This window comes from Mus musculus, chromosome 2, assembly GCF_000001635.26.
Source record: "Mus musculus strain C57BL/6J chromosome 2, GRCm38.p6 C57BL/6J".
Taxonomy (NCBI): Eukaryota; Metazoa; Chordata; class Mammalia; order Rodentia; family Muridae; genus Mus; species Mus musculus.
In genome coordinates, this window is record NC_000068.7 from 34030143 (window position 1) to 34049214 (window position 19072).

The 19072-nt window shown below is 48.1% G+C and overlaps 1 long non-coding RNA gene across 1 annotated transcript in view; it reads right to left on the reverse strand.

The window, feature by feature from the left end:
- The window catches only part of C230014O12Rik (RIKEN cDNA C230014O12 gene), an 89447-nt gene that overhangs the window by 11854 nt on the left and 58521 nt on the right, over positions 1 to 19072 (reverse strand). Inside the window, exon 2 of the long non-coding RNA NR_130173.1 lies at positions 1304 to 1383. This is a non-coding gene — a long non-coding RNA (RIKEN cDNA C230014O12 gene). The remainder of the gene's footprint in view (positions 1 to 1303; positions 1384 to 19072) is intronic.

Below are 19072 nucleotides of genomic sequence, written 5' to 3' on the forward strand. Positions count from 1 at the left end.
AGAGAGCGGTAGCTGCCGTACCAGGATCCCACCTGTGTAACCAGGGGTTCTGGGTAGTCCCAGGTAGCTCTTCTGGGTAGTCTGACGACCAGAATGTGCCCAACTGGGATCCAGATAGGGACTGTAACATGAGCTGACTATGAGTTAGGTCACCATCAAGAAGGGCTTGCCTGAGGGCCTCTGTGTTCCTTCACTAAGACTCTGAGAAAAGTTTTTTGTCAACAAGTAGGTGCAGATACATGTCGCCCTGAACATAGCCCCATTTCTACACCTGCTGTCTATAGGACACATGGCTGAGTCTGTTCCTGCACCTGTAAGATGTGAAGTAATGCCTCCCTCACAAGATTGACCTGAGGGTGCTATGAGGGTCCTGGCTGAGCATGCGGCGCGGCCCATGAACACCTTGTTACTGAAAATCTGGCGAAAGGGAAGCAACCTCACGGAAAAGTCAGGACAGCCCTAGGATGTGAGGGTAATGCACATCTCTTCTCTGTTCCTTATGCAACAAGCAGCAGGAGCAACAGCCAGAACCTCCCTTGTCCGACAGGCCAGAGTCAGTATGGGTTCCGGAACCATGCAGGGAATGTAGGCCTGCATCTATCGTCCTGTGGACACACATAGATGGCTGCATCTGATAGCTGTAGCCAGGTAACAAATTACCCATATCCAGTCATTTACCGTTGCTTAAAACATTTGTTTATGAGCATTCTTACTGGCCAGAGGGGTAGCTCTTCCGGCCTTGGCAGAGCCCACTGAGGGTCAGGTCAGAGCTAACTGGTTTCCGTCACAAGTTTGGAGAGCTAGTCAAGGACATCCTGGACTGGGACAAGGGGCCTTCCTCCAGAGCTGTCTCCTCTGTCACTCTCAGGCTACAAGGAGAAGATGAATCAGCCATTTCTGCAATCAATCTGCTGCCATGAGTGAGGGTCGAATTCTATTTCTGACTCACTGTATTTGCTGTGTGAGATCACACACGCGCCTTCCTTCTCTTAGTCAGTGTCTTTGTGGGCGAACAGGTCAAAGCACTCAGAAAAATGCATTCTGAGAGCCAAGCCGGCGCCTAGTTGGGAAAGAGAATGACGTGGGTGGGTTTGTCTGCTCCTGAGGGTCTGACAGCTCCCCACTGTGCCTGGGCCTGAAGGGGCCCGGTTGGGGGTCTCCTCCCGCCCCCCATCTTGCCTCCCTCTCAGGAGCCCTCCTGCCGAGGACTCTTCAGTACCCGGGGTCTTAAGGATACTTAAGTAGCAAACTATGTGTTGATAATAAAATTTGCCTGCCTCTCACAGACATCCAATTTGCTTACCATCCAAAGAGAAGCGCTGGGTGCCTGCTTCTGAAATTGTTTTAATCTCTGCCACGGAGCGCTTCTGGCAGGTTCTTCAACTGGAAAATAGGAAATGAGTTAGAAACAATGGAGGGCCGTGAATAATCTCACTTAAGATGTTTGATCTATCTGGGGAGGAGGTGAAGTTGAAATCCATTTCCTGGTTCACAGCCAGACAGGGAGGGCGGGAGTGGGGGATGGGGTGGGGGGATGGTGCAGAGCGGCTTGGGGAGGTGACTAGCCAGGGCCTCACTGGTCCAGCTATGGCCAAGACAAGGGCTCCACACCTTTGTGATGCCTGCAGCCCTGGAAAACCCCAGGAAACTTCTCTGTACAGATGGAACTGACCTTTCGATGTGAGAGGATTGACTGCTCACTGCCGCAGCACCATGGCTTGTCTCCACCATAGAACTCCAGACCTGAATAAATATACTTCCGGGCAGTGAAGATGGCTCCATGGGTAAAGGTGCTTGCTTTGCAAGCAAGAGGATCTGAGTTCAAAACTCCAGAACCTGTATAAATTGCTGATCGTGGTTGTGTGTGCATCTGCACCCCCGACATTGTTGGAGATGGAGGCAGGATCCCTGGGGCTCACTGGCCACCAGCCTAAATCCAGCTTCAGTGAGAGAGCCTGTCTCAGGGGACTAAGGCATAGGATGATGGAGCAGGACTCCTGACACCCTCCTCTGGTGTCCACATACATTCACGCATGCTTGTACCACATCCCACATATAGGCATAACACACACACACACACACACACACACACACACACACCATTCCCAGTGTAATCTACCCAGGACCAAAAAGGAGTGGTAAAGATGATACAGTACATTCATCCCATGACTACATCTTCACAAGATCTGAGGGTCCCGAGCACCCAAGACCTCCTTTCAGATGTGGCAATAGGCCAAGAGTATATGAGTACTATGAATGAGGATAGGAAGAGAGGCGGCTATGGAGTCTATGCCCTCTCTTTGAGTAGTACTCTATCCAGGCAGATGTGGAAGGGTACCCTTGGCAGAGAAGCCATGAGAAGTGATCTTCCCTCTAAGAAAGCCATTGCGGCGTCTAGGCCACTCCGTGTGGATGAAGAGCCTACATAAGGAGTAGGCTCTCAGGGCCAAGGCGGGCAGAGAGAGTCTCTACCTTGACCTTTACCAAGCAAATGAACACATATGAACACTGACAGCTACATGCATCTCACACAGCACAGGGACAAATGGGCCTACACAAGTATGTGCCCGGAGGCATCCTGTGGCTCTTTCTTGCCACTCCGTTCCCAGTAAGGAAACCAGGCCCCTCACGATAATGAACAATGAGGGCGTCTGATTGGACTTCCACATGTGTGTGTGCACATACACACAGTGCACATGTGTGTGTGTGTGCACATACACACAGTGCACAGTTAGTGTGGATGGCAGCTTCTGTTTGGGAGTGAGTTTTCCTGGGTCTCCAGCCTTCCAGATCTACTCAGCACCTTTGAGGGGTGAGGAGAGAGCTGTTGACGTGGGACGTAGAGGGTGGGTTGGCCTTGGTCGAGGATTCCTGTGATTGGGAGCTCAGTTTATTCTCATCCAGCCTTTCTGCCCTCCAGGTGCTATAGCATGACCCCACCCATCCCCATTACAGCCTTCTCTACCTCCCCTGGGCCTGGCCCCTTGGGGTCCCAGGTTGGGGGTTTAATGCATTATTGATCTCCCCGAGAACTGAAAGAGCTGCAGCCACGGGCCCAGGTAGCTTATTCTGTGCGTCGATGACATTCAGGTACTAGTGAAAAATTATACCAATTATTAAATCAGCCATTATTACTTCAAAGTGCAATCAGTTGTCACAGCGGAGAGAGCTTGCACGGTGCGTTATTAGTCGGGCTGTGTGCACAGGGAAAGTGCTGAGAGGGGAGACTTTAACCAAAGGGCAAATGCATGAAATTTACTTAGAAATAGCGATTTATCACCCCTGGGTTTCCTACTGCTCAAATCCAGGCAGACACTTGGCTGGCAGGAGACAGGCTCGGCGGCCGCCCTGCCCCCTGCAGCTCCCACCCTGACAGGAAATGAAAAATTGAGAAGTCGTTGTAACAGCTTAAAGATGCATTATCCTTTTGATGTGCAATTTGAGCTTCATATCCAAAGGCAGGTGAAATCACCGTCACCCACATGGGCCGTGGGGAAGAGAGAGGCACCTCTCCTAGGGTGGGAGGGGCTGGTGTAGGTCCCCCCCCCCCCAGCTGCACCCATTCTAGTGGGAGAGTCCTGGGATGGGGTATAATTAGGGCCCAGGAAAGAGATGCAGCCTCGGGTGGCAGGAAAACAGTGGGAAAGACATAGAGAGAGAGAAAGACACAAAGAGTCGAGATGCACAGGCAGTGGAGGGATACAGGGAGGGAGCCGGCAAAAAGGAAGGAAAGACAGAGAGAACAAAACAGGAAGACAGGTGTGGCAAAAGAGCCAGAGTAAATGAGACAGGAAAGAGATGGTTGAAACCGAGTGTGCAAGCACACAGGTGTGCAAGCCTGCGAATGTGCATGCAGGAATGCAGCCATGTGAATACACAGTGTGCCAGTGTGTGGGCGTGCAAGTACTTGCATGTGCGTGAGTGTGAGGGTGAGCGGATTCGAGTGCATCTTTGAGCTTGGGAATGTTTCAGTGAAGGGGGCAAGCTGGTGAGCCCAGATGTTGGCAAGGATGAGCGCCCCATCAAGCATCTTCTAGAAGCAGAGGCTAAGTTTACTGATACAGGTAGCTTTTTAATAGTTAGCATTATGTCAAACCCATCTTCCATCAGCAGTGGAATCCCTAGGCCCCAGAAATACCTGCCATTTTTGACTACTCTTGTCCTATGGCACAGACCTCTGTGGTCCCATTCTCTGCCCCAATCAAAATTCCACCTGAGGGCAGAGTAAACCTCTCTCACCTTAGCACTCCACTGAGGGTCTCACAGGAGGCTCTGGCTGACCTTTGGCTGTGCTGCTGTGTGATCTTTCCTCTCTGAGGCTTTCCTTAAGTGGCCCCTGTTGATGGGGAGCTCATCTTCCACAGGCCCTGCACTCAGGAATGTGATGTAGCAAGGCACACTAGAGCCCCGGCCACTCTTATAAAGCCAGTTTTCAGGGCAGTCACTCTGTGAGACTCTGTGTGGGGTCCCGTCTGTTACCTACTAGGCACTTGTTGTTGACACTCACCGACTCGCTGGGCCTCTCTGTAGCCTTTTACCCAGGCTGATGTTGGAGGGTGTGGGAGTAAGGGCAAGGTGGTATGGCGTCAATGATGACAAGAATCACTCTGCACACACATGTGACAATCAGCAGGGTATGTCAGAGATGGTGGAGAATTCAAGCTAGCAGAGCCAGGCAAGGTCCACCTGGAGAGCCATGGGGTGAGCAAGAAGGCATTGAGAGTGACTGTTTTCATTATTATTGTCACTATGACACTGGGGAAGAAGGAATGCTATGAAGGGTGGCTATCTCTAGATGACAGAGTTAAGAAGGACCTTAAACTTTTCCTACTAGTCTTTTCCATATGTATTGAGTCAGGACTAGATTTATGACCAGAAAACTCTGAGAAGTTTCCATTGAAATAACCGGAGAAGCCCAGGGAGCCTTGACTCTTTCAAGACCCTCTGTGCTATGGTAGAAATGGTGGGTCTCATGCCTTGCTTCTCATTCTGATGAACTTGCACCCAAGGACTCTGTCCAAAGTCCCATGACCCCCAGAACACACACACATTCCCTTGTTCACCCCAGCATACCCACCTGCTGCAAGGCTGTGGCGCCTGAGGGACACCAACATGGGAAAGAATGGCCTGGGTGCCCTCCCTGTCTCCCAGAGGCGGGGATCTCATCAAAACCCAGCACAGGCGTGGCTAGGTCCTTCTCCCCTCGGCGGCATTCACCCTCCTTCTCTTTCCAACCCCAGTGCCTGGCACTCAGGGTCTTAGAGTTTGTTGAGCAACAGGAGCAACCCCATTTTCCAGGACAGAAGGATGAGAAAAGGGGAAGTGGTTGGCTGCGAGTGTGCTTGGCAAAGATGGACACAGCCCAGCTGCCAGCTCTGCGTCCATGCCCTTTCTGTGACACCATCTCACTGGAAACAGATGGTGGTGAGAATACAGAACTAATCAACTCCTCTATTGATCCTGGCCTCTCCATCCAGGAGATCGATCTTCCCATTAGAAAGGGGCGGGAGGCACCATCAGAAGGGCCAGAGGGGCCTAGAGACCCACTCAGCGTGGGAGCAGGAGCAGACACGGGCCCTGTTCTGAGCTCAGTTCTCTGGTGGTCACAATAAGAAGACCTGACAGCCCAGGGAGGCTAAGCTGGGTTCATAGAACGGGAGTCCTGCGGGGTGACTTACATCTAGCTTAGAACAGAAGGTTCTAGAACACCAGTTTCTGGCTCACGGCATTATGGACAGGCCTTCTGTCTTGTAGTTCACCTGCCATATTATCCATCTGTCTACCCACTCATTTTTCCTCTCACTTAGTCAGTCACCTAACCTTTTCTGAGCCAACTTTCTGTAAGACAGTGTGGTTCCTAGGGGTCCCCAGAATGCCCAGAGTCTGGTTGAGGCAGTGGGGAGGGGAGGGGAGGGGAGGGGATGAACTAAGCTCCAGGGCATGAAGAAATCATTGATCACACCTCCTCCAAGTTGGTCCTTTTGCTGTTGCAAGGTCCATCAGCTTCACTAATTGTTCCTCATGGGATGGAAGCTTGCTAGGGGCAGAGATATGGCTGTATTTCTCTCCATGGTTCTACAAACACTTATCACAATGCCTTGTACAAGGCTGGACCACAAGAAGCCATTGGCTGTATGTATGTATGTATGTATGTATGTATGTATGTATGTATGTGAAAGATAATAGCTGGATGATGGTAGATGGATATATGTAGGTGGTTGGATAGGTGTATGTATGCATGTATGGACAATCAGACAGACAAACAGATAGTTAGATGGGTGAATCATGGATGGGTGAATGCATATGGAGGTAAGTGGATGAAGAAGTGAGTAGATAAACAGGTACGTAGATGGTTAAATGAGTGGGTGGATGCATGCATGGGTGACTGAGAAAGTGGATGGTCAGACATGGAGATAGGTGGGCAAACAAATGAGTGAATGAATGAGTACATAGATGGATGGATTAATGGATGAGTGAGTGAGTGGGTGCGTAGGTGGACAGATGGGTGAATAGATGGATGAGTGGCTAGATAAAAGGTAATAATAGATGGATAGATAAGTAAATGGATAGATGGAAGGATGGATGTGTAAGTTAATGGTTAAATGAGTGGATGGATAGAGAGGTGGGTATATGGATAGATTGATATATATGTGCATGGATGCATGGCTGGATAGGTAAGTGGATGGATAAATGGGAAGATAGATGATAAGTAGGTATATAGACAGATGGATTAGTGGGTAGATAGAAGGCAGATGAAGGATAATAGATGAATGCTTGAGTGGATGGATAGAAGGGCAGATAAGCAGATGGATGGATGATGGATGGATGAATAGATGGATTGGTGTTGTGGGCAAGTAGACCAATGATGGGTGGATGGGTGAGTCAATAAATGGACAGATGAATGAGTGGGTATGTAAATGGATGGATGAGTGGATGGACTGGATGGGTGGACAGATGGATGGATGGGTGGACAGATGGATGGATGGATGGATGGATGGGTAGGAGGGTAGCTAGCTGACTATCATCATATGACTATTAAGTATTCCTCCTAAAGGCTCATGTATTGGGGGTTTACTTGCCAGTTGACAGACTTTGAGAAGTGATCTCAGAGTTCTAATGCATATAGATTGATCTCTTGCTACATTGATAGGGTGATGGCATCGTGAGGGGGTGGTAAAAAGGAAGTAGAACCTAGTTGGGCGAAGGAAGGAGGGTGTCCTGAGGAGTCCATCTTGCCCTGGCCTCTTTGTGAACTTCCTTCTTTCTTCCTGTCTGTCTCGACAAAGCTCCTCCCTTGCTACGATGTTTTACTCCACAGTGAACCCAGAAACACACCCAGGGCCCCACAGACTAAGCCCTCCAGAATCCTTGGCTTCCATTGTTTCTCTCAGACCTCTGGTCACATCTGAGAGCACATCCCCCTGTAGTCCTGTGTTTCCTTCCTCATCTCTGATGAGCGAGGCTCTCTACGTAGCAGTAGTCCCCTTGAACTAGCTCTCATTGGGGATCTCAGCCCAGACCAAGCCAGGCCTGGGGGGTTGCCTTCCTCAATCCATTTACTTCACCCCTTCATGGAGTGGTTAAAACACGCCACTGAAGAAAGTATCTTCTCAGCTCTGTGCAAAGTCCCCACAGGCTTTGTCTGTCCTTATTACCTCTGCATGTGGTGGCTGGGAGCTCACTCAGAATTGTCAAGATAGCTCATAAAGTGAGGCTCCCCTAGGAGAGAGCATGCTGGGTAAATTCCCAGTAGTCAGAAATTATCAGAACTATCGCCTTCTTTATCCTAGACTCTGTATCTATTAAGATAAGGTCAAATGATTCAACATATGAATAGGAGCTCATCTATTCAGATCAGACAAGACACAAATCAAAACAGGCATGGGGCTATCCATGTCTCAGAAATGGCTCTTCATGTGACAAAAGAGATACAGGACAAGAGACCCATTGGGAGGTGATGTGTAGGGGCATGGCTAAGTTAGGGTGTGAGGCAGTCATCTTCTCAGGATATGCCACACAGTAGGTCTATACTGGCCCTGGTTCCATCTAGACACCCAGATCTTTGTCTCTTGCCCCAGCTTCACAGGCTCACTCCAATGCCACCTCAGGGTACAGTTATCAGGAGATATCAGATCCTCACATTGGGGGCATCTATTGCGTGTTCGAAGCCCAGTGCTGCACCATTGTCACCTCCCACTAACTTTCACCTTGGCCATTGGGAGGAGCATTTACCAACGTGACCGCTTTAAGCTGTACTTGGTGCTAAGGACTGAGTGAACAGTCATGGCTCCCAGAAACCTCACTTGGTTCAAGTCCAAGTCATCAGCATTGAGGATGCGTTGGATGGACAACATTCGTCACCCAAGAGATGGGAAGGATCTCTCAATGTGATGGCGCCTGGATTGGGTGGAATCCAGCCAGGAGCCTGATATAGAAAGATGCTCATGTTGGTGGATAGGGTTATACCTTGGGCACCTCACATCCTTCCCCTATCTCTGCTCCCTGAACTGGATTGGGAAAGTCACTGTAGAGGGAAGAAGTAGTTTCCCCGGGGACAGCCCTGGGAGGGGGTTTTCTGGCTGCAGGGGAGCAGAGATGAGCCAATCAGGATGAACTAGCGTTGGGGTCGGAGGTGGGTCCCATCCTTTATGTATAAAATAAACACAAGATGTTCAGTTGCTCATCAGTGACAAAAATTGTTCATTACCAACCAGATTTTTACTGGGAGGAAGGGACATTTCCCATTGGTCTTGGCCCTGGACATCTGAGTCCCTGTTCACCTCCCCAGCCCATTATAGACAGTTCTCTGGACACCAACATTCTCTGCAGAGAGAGGGCCGAGCCTGTAAAGGTTTCATCGAGGAGGTGAAGGTCTCATGGCCTCCCCAGATGCAGAAGGCACACCCCCATGGGTCCCTGGGGCTGAGAGGGGGCTCCCAATTACAACCTCCATCAGGCCCTGGAAGGTTTCTCTGTGAAATGAGAGCCAGAGCAGGCGATTGCCTCTGGCACCGGGGAAACTCCAGATCTATAACTTCCTGGAACATAATTAGCTGCTCACTTCAAAGATGCATTGGGGTTTGTGTAATAGGCACCGGGCAGCTCACAGACGGTGGAAAGCCGGAGAAAAATGGGGCCGTCTGGCTTGGAAATGGAAGGAGACAAAATGCTTTCAGTGAGGGGCTTCCTGCAGTGGAGACACCAGGACCTAAGAAAAAGCAATAATGATCGCAATGACTCCTTTTTACAGATACTCCTACTGCAGAGGCCTGACCCAGTGCTGGCAGTCTGGAGCTCTGAGGGTGGCGTATCTCTGTGAGGCTGGAATCAGTATCAGAACCCACAAGTGACAGCCCAGAGTCACAGACAAGTCAGGATTGGAACACACTGAGTCCAAATTCCTCCAGGCTGTCTGACTCTCCTGCCCCAGAGTCTCCCAGCCTGCACAGCCTGCTTGCTCCTTCAGGAGAGGAGCTTGAATGTGGCTTCCTCCCATTCTGAAAAAGCCAGGAGGCACACTGAAAGCAAAGAATTACTAGACCTGTTTTCTGTGGCACCTGTCACAGGCACATGCCAGCTGGGCTCCATTATTCCTGATAACTGAGTCTCTGTATATTAATTTAATAGCAGGGATTTCTCACTACAGTAAAGAGATTGAGCCCAGTGGAGTGGAGGGAACTGGATTCTCCCACACATACTCTAGTAAACCAAATACCTTCTGACTATAGTTTTTGTTCCTTAGGACTCAGTGTATTCTCTTTAGAACCACATGCATCAGTGCTGGAAGTTTGGCACTCTTAAACACATTCAACTGGCAAGACTCTACCGCATGGCCATGTCTGCTTGCAAGGGAAGTTGTGAATGTAGATGAGATGAATCCATCCACCCATCCATCTTTCCATCTATCTACCCATCCACTCATCCACTCATACTATCTATCCATTCACCCATCCTATCTATCCACTCATATAGGCATTCATTTATCCTATATACCCAACCCAACCATCAATCCATCTATTTATGCATCATGTGTGCATCCATCCTTCCATCCATCTACCCAATTCATTTGTCCACACATTCATCCATTCATGCATGAATCCATCCCACCCATCCACCCATCTACCCATCTACCCATCCATCCATCCATCCATCCATCCATCCATCCATCCATCCATCTATCCATTAATCCATCCAATCTACCCATCCATCTACCCACCCAACCATCCATCCATCAATCTATGCATCCATCCATCCATCCATCCATTCACTCATCCAACCACCCAACCATCCATTCATAAATATACCTATCTATCCACCCAACAATCCATCCATCCATCATCATATCTATGCATGCATCCAATCCATCTACTCTGCATGCATATATCTACTCCATGCATCCATTCCATTCATTCATCCACCCATCCCATCCATTCTTGCATGCACCCATCCTACCATCTATCTATTCCATTCATTCATTCACACATCCATGCATTCATGTAAATATCTATTCCATCCATTCCCATTATCATTCCATCCATTTATCCATCCATCTATGCATCTATCCATTCTATCTATTCAGCACATATACCCTATCCATCAATCCAAAATCAATGAGATATATTCTCTGTTAGGCGCCATATTATCCTTTGGATAAAGCAGTGACCAAAACAGGCCATAGCCTTGACTCTAGGACTCAGAGTAAGCCAACATGGCCATCTGACTGAGTGCTGACAGTTGAATGTATCTGGAAGTGGCAAACATCCAGAGCTTATCTGTGTGGTCCTGAAGAGAAAACCCTGGGTCATAGGCAACAAGATCAGAGTCTGTTTTGATTATTGCTTTGAGCCTGGGGTCTAAAGAGGGGAAAAGGGGGGGGGGGGAAGAAGCATTACAAATCAGCAGAAGTCACAGTTATTTTTACTAAAATTGTAGTAAATGCTCCTCCTAGGCAAAGGACTATCAAGCAGAATGTGCCCTAAACAAGACAGAAGATGCCATGAAGACTCTGAGAAAGAGCTTGTGATGCCAGCCGAAGGATGAGGAAGTCAGCTCAGACTGTCTGGAAGAGGCCATGGTCCTGCCTGTTGTAGTCAACAGCCTCTTCAGACCTGCTCAGACAGGACTCTGTGAACCTCCTCCCAACCCCTCAGAGTGTGCATGCCATTGTACACTCCAAACACTGCTCAAAACATCACTTCACATTAACAAGGCCCACCTCTTAAGAGACCAAGAAGAACCACCTTGACATGCCCTTTGGAGGAGTGATGACTTTCTTTACAGCCTAGTTTTGTTTCTGAAGAGGCCAGCTCTACCAAACAAGGCTTTCTTAGCAATCTGGTAGGTCTGTGGGGTTAGAGACAGATGTAGGGAAGAGCAGAGTTGCTTGTTAGCCCAGCAGACTGAGGCTGACATCTATCTACTGAGGAAGACTACCCGCAGGTCATTTCCCCAGCAGAGAAGCAACCAGCGAGGGCTTCTGATGGGCTGCAGAGCAAGCGGTATGGCATCTTGCCACCACAGTCTGCAGTTCCTCAGAAAGAACATCATTGTTTGGGGAGCCTTGTGAGTTGCTGGACTCTAGTCAGGCTGCTGGGGTACAAGCATAGCCCAGCACCTGTGCTCAGCTCTGGGGAATGAAGGGACAGCCAGGGACAGCCACCTGCCTGGAATTCTCCTTTCAGGCTCTGGGCTTCCCGAGGGGCAGGCTGTCCTTTGCTGGCAAGAGTGCTACTCAAGAGTGAGGCTGCCGCTTCAGACTACTCACTGCGGACTGCACCTACAACCCTCAGTCCACACCTAGGCAACCAGAGGTCAGATATGTCCCTCCTCTAAATGCAAACTAGAATGATGACCAGCCAGGTAGTTGGTGTGATTCCCCCAAGTCATCCATGCTGTCCATGGGGGTACACGGTGGGAGGAGGGTATGTTCTGCAAACATTTCGGAAGACTGAGGCATACTTTGCTCCAGTGACCCACCACAACCCTCCGCTTTACCTCTCCTGGCTTCCTGCCTCGCATCACAAACCCGCTGGTGTTCCCCTGGCTACTCCTTCCCACTTCCTGGGTTTGCAACAGACAATGGGTTCCCAGCTGCGAAACTTTCTCCGAGCCTCTAATTACAGGGGACCAGAAGGCAGGTGAGCTGTCTTCTCTGTGGACCTCTGATTGGTTGATCCATAACCAATGGCATACACAGATGACTGATACCTACTCTCTATTCCCTGCAGATCATCACGATGCCTCAAAGACTGTAAAAGAATGCATTTGCCCATTGACTTTCCTGCCTTCTCTCTTCTAGACTCAGATCTTTGAATTTGAGCTTCCTGCCTAGAAATTTCTGTACTGTGGAGCTGTGTGGACGTCATCCCCACCCCCTGGAGGAAGTGGGTCGGAGTTAGCTTTCTCATAAACGGTGTTCAGATGGAAGAAAAGCAGCTGTCGTAGAAGCCACGTCAATCTGAATGGTAAAAGGTTTGGGCAAAAACATATTTTATTGTTCTTGCTGTCAGAAGCATAAAGATTTAAGGGGCATGTGACTCGGTAATTGCTGTGGACTTTTTTTCCTTGACAATAAACATAAAACTTAAAACTGTATTAAAATCATTTGACAATTTTTATGCTCAAAGAGCTTGGAGTGAATAATGGGGCTTTTTTTTTTTTGCATCGAAAATGCACTCTCTCGTCAACCTATAAAACTGTCAGAAATAAATTCATCAAAAGTAGATTATATAATTAAAAGTCGCTATTTGTGTCTGCCCGACTGGGATTGGAGTTGTTTATTTGTCTTTTTCTCTCCCATTTTCTTTTTTCTCCCCAATCCTTTAATTTTTTTTAAAGTTCCAGGCTGGCCCGCTTTGTCTGGAAGAGAGAGGTGCCCAAATCCGGGCGGGCATAAGCCACAAATGCAGTCTTCCAGCTTTGGCAGCCCCAGCCTGATCTGTCCTCCACAGTTACCACTAGTGGATAACATCCCCCCAAGCAGGCTTGTCAGAAGCACCCCAAATCGGAGGTGCTTCTCCAGACCCCATCCACAGAAACACAGTGTGATAGAATTTTCTAGAAAATTTCCATTTGCTATTTTTCTCCTTCTGAGCTTCCTGGAAATTCACACCCCCTTGTGGTGAGGTGGCCCCGTGTGACATTTTTCTGTGTCAGGCTGAACAGAAACAGTGTGCACAGTATCTAGGAAAAACCATGGCATAAGGTGCCAGTCTCAGACCTCCCACAATAGCTGAGATGCAGCCCGAAGGGTGCAGAGACCCCCGAAGCCAGAACCGCTGAGCCATTGCTTGTAATACTTGGTCTGGAGAGCTAAAGAAGCCAAGACAAACTATCCGGCAAACACACATATCCGAGTCTGTCCCGATTTTGGATGTTGGTTTTACCATGATGCAGTTGTGGCAAGGTCAGCAGGTCAGGAGGTCATCACTGGAAGGACAGTTTGTGTGACTGTGGGTATAGCTCTGTTGGTAGAGTCTTTGCTTGGCACACCAAAGCCCTGGATTTGATCACCAGCATTGCGTTCACTGGGTATGATGGAACACGCTGTGACCCCAGCTCTGGGCATGGAGAATCAAGAGGGTCAAGAGAGCTCCAGGTCATCTTTGGCTACAAAATGAGTTCAAGGCCAGTTTCGGCTATATGAGACAAAGTTTCACCATAAAAGCCCCCAGCATGGGCAAGGAACCAGGGAAAGCACATTTAGGAAGGGCTCACTGCACCCTGTCCCTGTGTGGTGTGAGTGTCCCTTGTCCCCTGCACCTTTTAGGGACACTCCTAAAAGCTGGGTGATAGCCACTGTCCTGGCACCTCCTTATACCTGACTTTGTTACCTCTTCTTTTGTTCTTTCCTAAAAGCCTATCCAGTCTAGTTTGTAGTACAACAATTTTGTGTCTCTGGGCCCAAACTGTGAACTTGGAAGGCAAAATTTGTGTCCTCACAGTGAGATGAGTCAGAACATTAGGGGAGAGAGGTTCACATTGAACTTGGGCCAAGCATGACCAGAGCACACCCCACTATCTTCAGGTCTCCATGAGTTGGAGAGGTAGCTAAGTCATAAAAATGCAAGAGAGTCTGAATTTGACCTACAGCCCCTATGTATGAATCTTGTGACCCAGGTTCTGGGAGACGCACAACAAAGGCAAGTGGAGCCCCAGCTCCTACTGACAGGTGTGGCTGTGAGCCCTAGGTCCCAGCGAGTGACCCTGCCTAACAATGGCAAAACCCAATGTGGATGACATCTGAGGAGCCGCACCTGAGGGTGACCTCTGGCCTCAGTGGCCACGGTACACACATGCACCCATACAAGCAAGAGTGTCCCAGGCAGAGCAGGTCACCCCTTCAAGGATGGGTTATTTCTATGAGTTTGTCTTAGCATGCTAAAGAAGTGTCTATTTTTATTTTGCCAAGAGAGGTTTTCCCACAAAATGGATGCTGAACGTTATCAAATGCCTTTTTATCATCCATGGCTTTTCCCTTTTGGCCTATTAATATGATGAATTATATTAATAGAGCTCTGAAAATAGAACTGTCCTTGCCTTCCAATAACACACCCCACCTGGCCATTGTGGGATATTCACTTAATATATCTCGGGATTCAATTTGCTAATCTTTTATTGAAGAGCTTGCATCCATGTTTGTAAGCGAGGATAGCCTGCATACCCCCTTTCAGTACTCCTTTGTCAGTGAGTTAGAAGACACCTTGCTTCTAGAGAACTGTGGATCTGGTATTCTCCAAACTCCTCCTACCACAAACACCTAGGAACGCCCAACAAACACAGCAAGGTGTCCATTTCAATTACTGCAGTGATGCTCAGGCTTACAGAAGAGTAGAGGGGATCCCCAGGGGTGGAATATAGACTGAGACTTGGAAGCCAGAGGAGGGTTTGCAAGCATGGTCCTTGCAGCTGCCCAGGGAGGAGGCCAAGGGATGCTCACACTGCACAGAGATAGGGGGCAGGGGACAGTTACACTACACAGGGGCAGAGGATACTCACACTACACATTATAGGGGGCAGGAGACACTCATAGGGACCCTTTGTATAGCTGGTAGAAATGTAAATGACTTAGATACTGAGGAAACAATACAGAGGCATCTCAAAAAATTAAAAGTAGGCTTAACATATTATCGAATAATCTGTTCCTGGATAAATAAACCAAAGAATGTAAACTGGATGAGATATGGCACATTCATCTTTATAACATCATTCTTTACCATAACCAAGAAGTGGAAGTAATCCAAATATTCCCCAAAGGATGTGTGGATAACCTAAACATGGCATATGTATGAAAACAGTAGAATAGTATTCAGTCTCGAAAAAGAGAAAAATTCTGACTCACACTACAGAGGGTGAGCCCTGAGAACATTTTACTAAGTCAAATAAGCCATCTACCAAAAGGGCACACGTCGTCCACTAGAGGGGCTGAAGGAGTCACATTCACAGGAAGTGAGTGGCACTTGCCATAGTCTGGGGAGCAGAGTGTGGGATGATTTGGGGGCATTGCTGACTGGCCCACTGCTTTGGCCTTGTGGTGAAATAATTCATCAGAGGGAAGTCACATAGTGAGGCCAAGTTGCTTACCTTGGCTGGGAGCTAAGGGAAGAAGAGAGTCTGGGGTCCCACATGCCCCTTCAAAGAAGTGCACCCAATGACCCAGAGACCTCCTAGGCCCCATCTTCTAAGATTCCACCTCCCCTCCCTGGCAATCCTCTGGGGACAAAGTCTCCAATGCATGGACTTTGATAGACAATCTGAACTGAAACCCTAACCCTAGTAAATGTTGAGCAAAGAGAGGCCGCTAGAATATTTAGACTATATAAATTGAGTACACAACTTTAATCCCAGTAACTGTGAGGCAGAGGCAGGTGGATCTCTGAGTCTGAGGCCAGCCTGGTCTACAGAGTTAAGTTCCAAGACAGCCAGGGCTACACAGAGAAATCTTGTCTCAAAATATTTTTTTTTTAAATGTCGCACCATTCACCAACAAAAATAGCTTTATTTCGTGAGTACAGAAGAAAAAAAGTCCTGGATGAAGTGTTAATAAACAAAAATTAGCATGATATGAAACAGAGAAACACCGCCTTTACCTGGACGGCGAAGGTGGTTTGACTGGAATGGGGAGGTAACAATAGTTTAGTACAAGGCACTTGGTGAATTTATCACATTAACAATTCAACAAAGAAAGACATAGTTGTTCCAATTCAAAATTTAAGAAGTTGGGGCTGGAGAGATGGCTCAGTGGTTCTGAGCACTTGCGGCACTTCAGGGGCCTGAGTTCAGTTCCCAGCCCCTCCATCAGGTCCCTGGATCAGAAGCATCTGAATGCCCAGCTTCAGGGGACTCCTCAACGTCTTTTGTGGCCTCTGTAGGTGTGTGCATGTGCGCGCGCGCACGCACACACACACACACACACACACATGACAGGGGAGGGGATATAAATAAAAATAAATTCAGTAAGTATTTTAAAATTCAAAAAGCATGTACTATCAGTATCTATTCATGGGAAGAAATAATTTTAATAAACAAACAGAAATATGCAGAGAAGGTTTGGAGAGATGGCTCAGAGGTTGAGGGCACTGACTGCTCGTCCTGAGTTCAATTCCCAGCAACCACATGGTGGCTCACAACCATCTGTAATGGGATCCGATGCTCTCTCACATTATATATATATATATATATGCAGAGAAGACACAGCAGCCCTTCAGAACTCTCTGACAAATATTTAATGGTTAAATATTAAAGATATCCTTTTGGAACCTGACATAATACAAAAGTGTCCCTACAGTATAATTTTATTTAAAGAGTCCTTGAAGTTTTAGACGACACAATAAGACAAGAAAAAATAAGCATAATTATAAAGACGAAACAGAAAGGAAAAAATGTTAATGTCTACATATTGTGTGATTTTAAAAAACAACAACAACAAAACCCTTTTAAAACCCAACAAAATTGCCAGATGGTCATGCAGCCTGCCTTTAATCTCAGCACTTTGCCTCAAATATTAGTTTAAAAAATTACCGAGGCAGAGGCAGGCAGAGTTCGAGGCCAGCCTGGTCGTCGACACAGTGAGTTATAGGACAGCCAGGGATACACAGAGAAACCCTGTCAAAAACCAAAAATCCCCCAAAACCCCCAAAAAAAACAAAAAAAAAACAAACAAAAAAAATCCAACCAACTAACCAACAAAACAAAAACACAACAAATCTATCCACAAACTAATGGTTCATTTGGGAGGGTTGCGAAAGGCTGCTAGGTATGAGACCAACACAGGCTGAACTGTATTCTTTTCCTCTACCTTGTCAATTTGATAAGATGCCCAGGTGACACGGTGGAAATTCAGGTAGGCAGGTTACAAGGAAGTGGTGAACTCTCAGCTACAGACCTCAGCATCAGATGGTAGCAGACAACGATTATCTCATTAGCCCTTGGGTGGAAGGGAGGGGCTCTGACTGCATCTTCCAAAAAGACTCACAAGGGTCTAGGTCACTCACAAAAGTGTTTCATATTGACTGTCAACTTGATGGGATCTGGGGTCACCCAGGAGACCAACCTCTGAGCATGTCTGTGAAGAAGTTTGTAGAGTGAGGTGGGAATATCCAGGAGCTACAGGCCCTAAACCGAACAAAAAGGAGAAAGATGTCTGAGCATCTCCCCGAGTGTTGACTATGAACGCATCTGTGATTCTTCTACCGTGTCTTCCCCAACATAATGGACTGTATCCCTTCAAACTGTAAGCTAAAATAAGCCAGCCTCCTGTAATTTGACTCTTGTGGGGAATTTGAAAACTTACTAGTATAGCATACAGGAGGATATCATGAGTGTTGTACGAGTCCTTTCCTGTCTGAAAGCCAGGGTGCAGCAATCCAGTGGCTGGGATGTGCCCACTCCTCACTCCCTGCCCCTACCCCCGTTTATCTGGCCTGGCTGACTACTCTAGCTTCCAGTGAGGTTGGGTCACTCCAGTGAGCTAGACTCCATTAAAAGCTGCAGAAGGCTGCAGAGGTGGCTGGCTACATGGAACTCTTCTAGAAATTTCTCTGTACTTTGTTTTTAGGCTCTAGCTCCTGTGCCTGGAGCTGAATTTTGTAGGTTCCCATGCGTGCTGAACCCCCTGGCCTGCAGGAGTCAATACAGGCTCTGGACTCAAACATAATTGCTTCACATTCCAGCTCAGCTGCTTTTTAGCCCAGCATCTGGTTCAGGATTCTCTAGACTTGACTTGCTCTATACATAGCAGAGCCACTGAAAGCCCCATGTCCCAGAGCCATTAAGGGGCTCACTACCAGACCATGTGTGTGTCCTTTCCTACACAGGGACTGGTACATTAGTTGTAAAATCACGAGAAGCTCCTGTGATTGGGGGATGCCTCCCCAATTCTTGCACAGTGCATAACACAGACTTTCAGCCTTTCCCCCCTGTATCCCTCTGTTACAGGAAATTCACCCAGTTTCTAACTCATCAACACTGCCCTTGCCTGTGTGGATGGCAGACATGTCTCCGTGCTCCCTGGCTTTTATATGATGTATGAATTTAGATGAAAAGCAGTGGGGTGGGAGCTTGAGGGTAGGGTAGGGGATGTTTCACACAGAAAGGCTCAGAGTTACACCTGAGACACAGAGAAGGCTGTGCACAGCCATGAGCAGCTGATCTGGCCTCCCCTATCAGATTGTCAGATGCATTCAGACAGCCATGCACATGCCAAATCTGCACATGATGTTTGCTCCAGTGTGCTGAGGTGCTGGGCACTGAAGGGCCCAGGTCTCCAGGGAGGGTGACCATCACCCTCAGCCAGCCAGCCTCTCCAGCTTCAGCCTCCACTCAGGGTCAAGGCTGAGTCAGCCAGGACCTTCGCAGTCTCCTCCAGCTCACCTCGCTGAAGGGTTTTGCCCACAAGCACGGACTCCGGACTCCCTGGCAGGCAGTCACTGGTCTGAGCAGCAGTGTTTACCGAGCAAACTGTGAATTAACACGCTGAAAAAATGCCAAGTGCTGTCAAATATTTGCTTTTATTTTGTGGAACCAAAAATATTTTTATTTTTGGTGAGACCCAGAACAGATGAGAAGGTGCTGA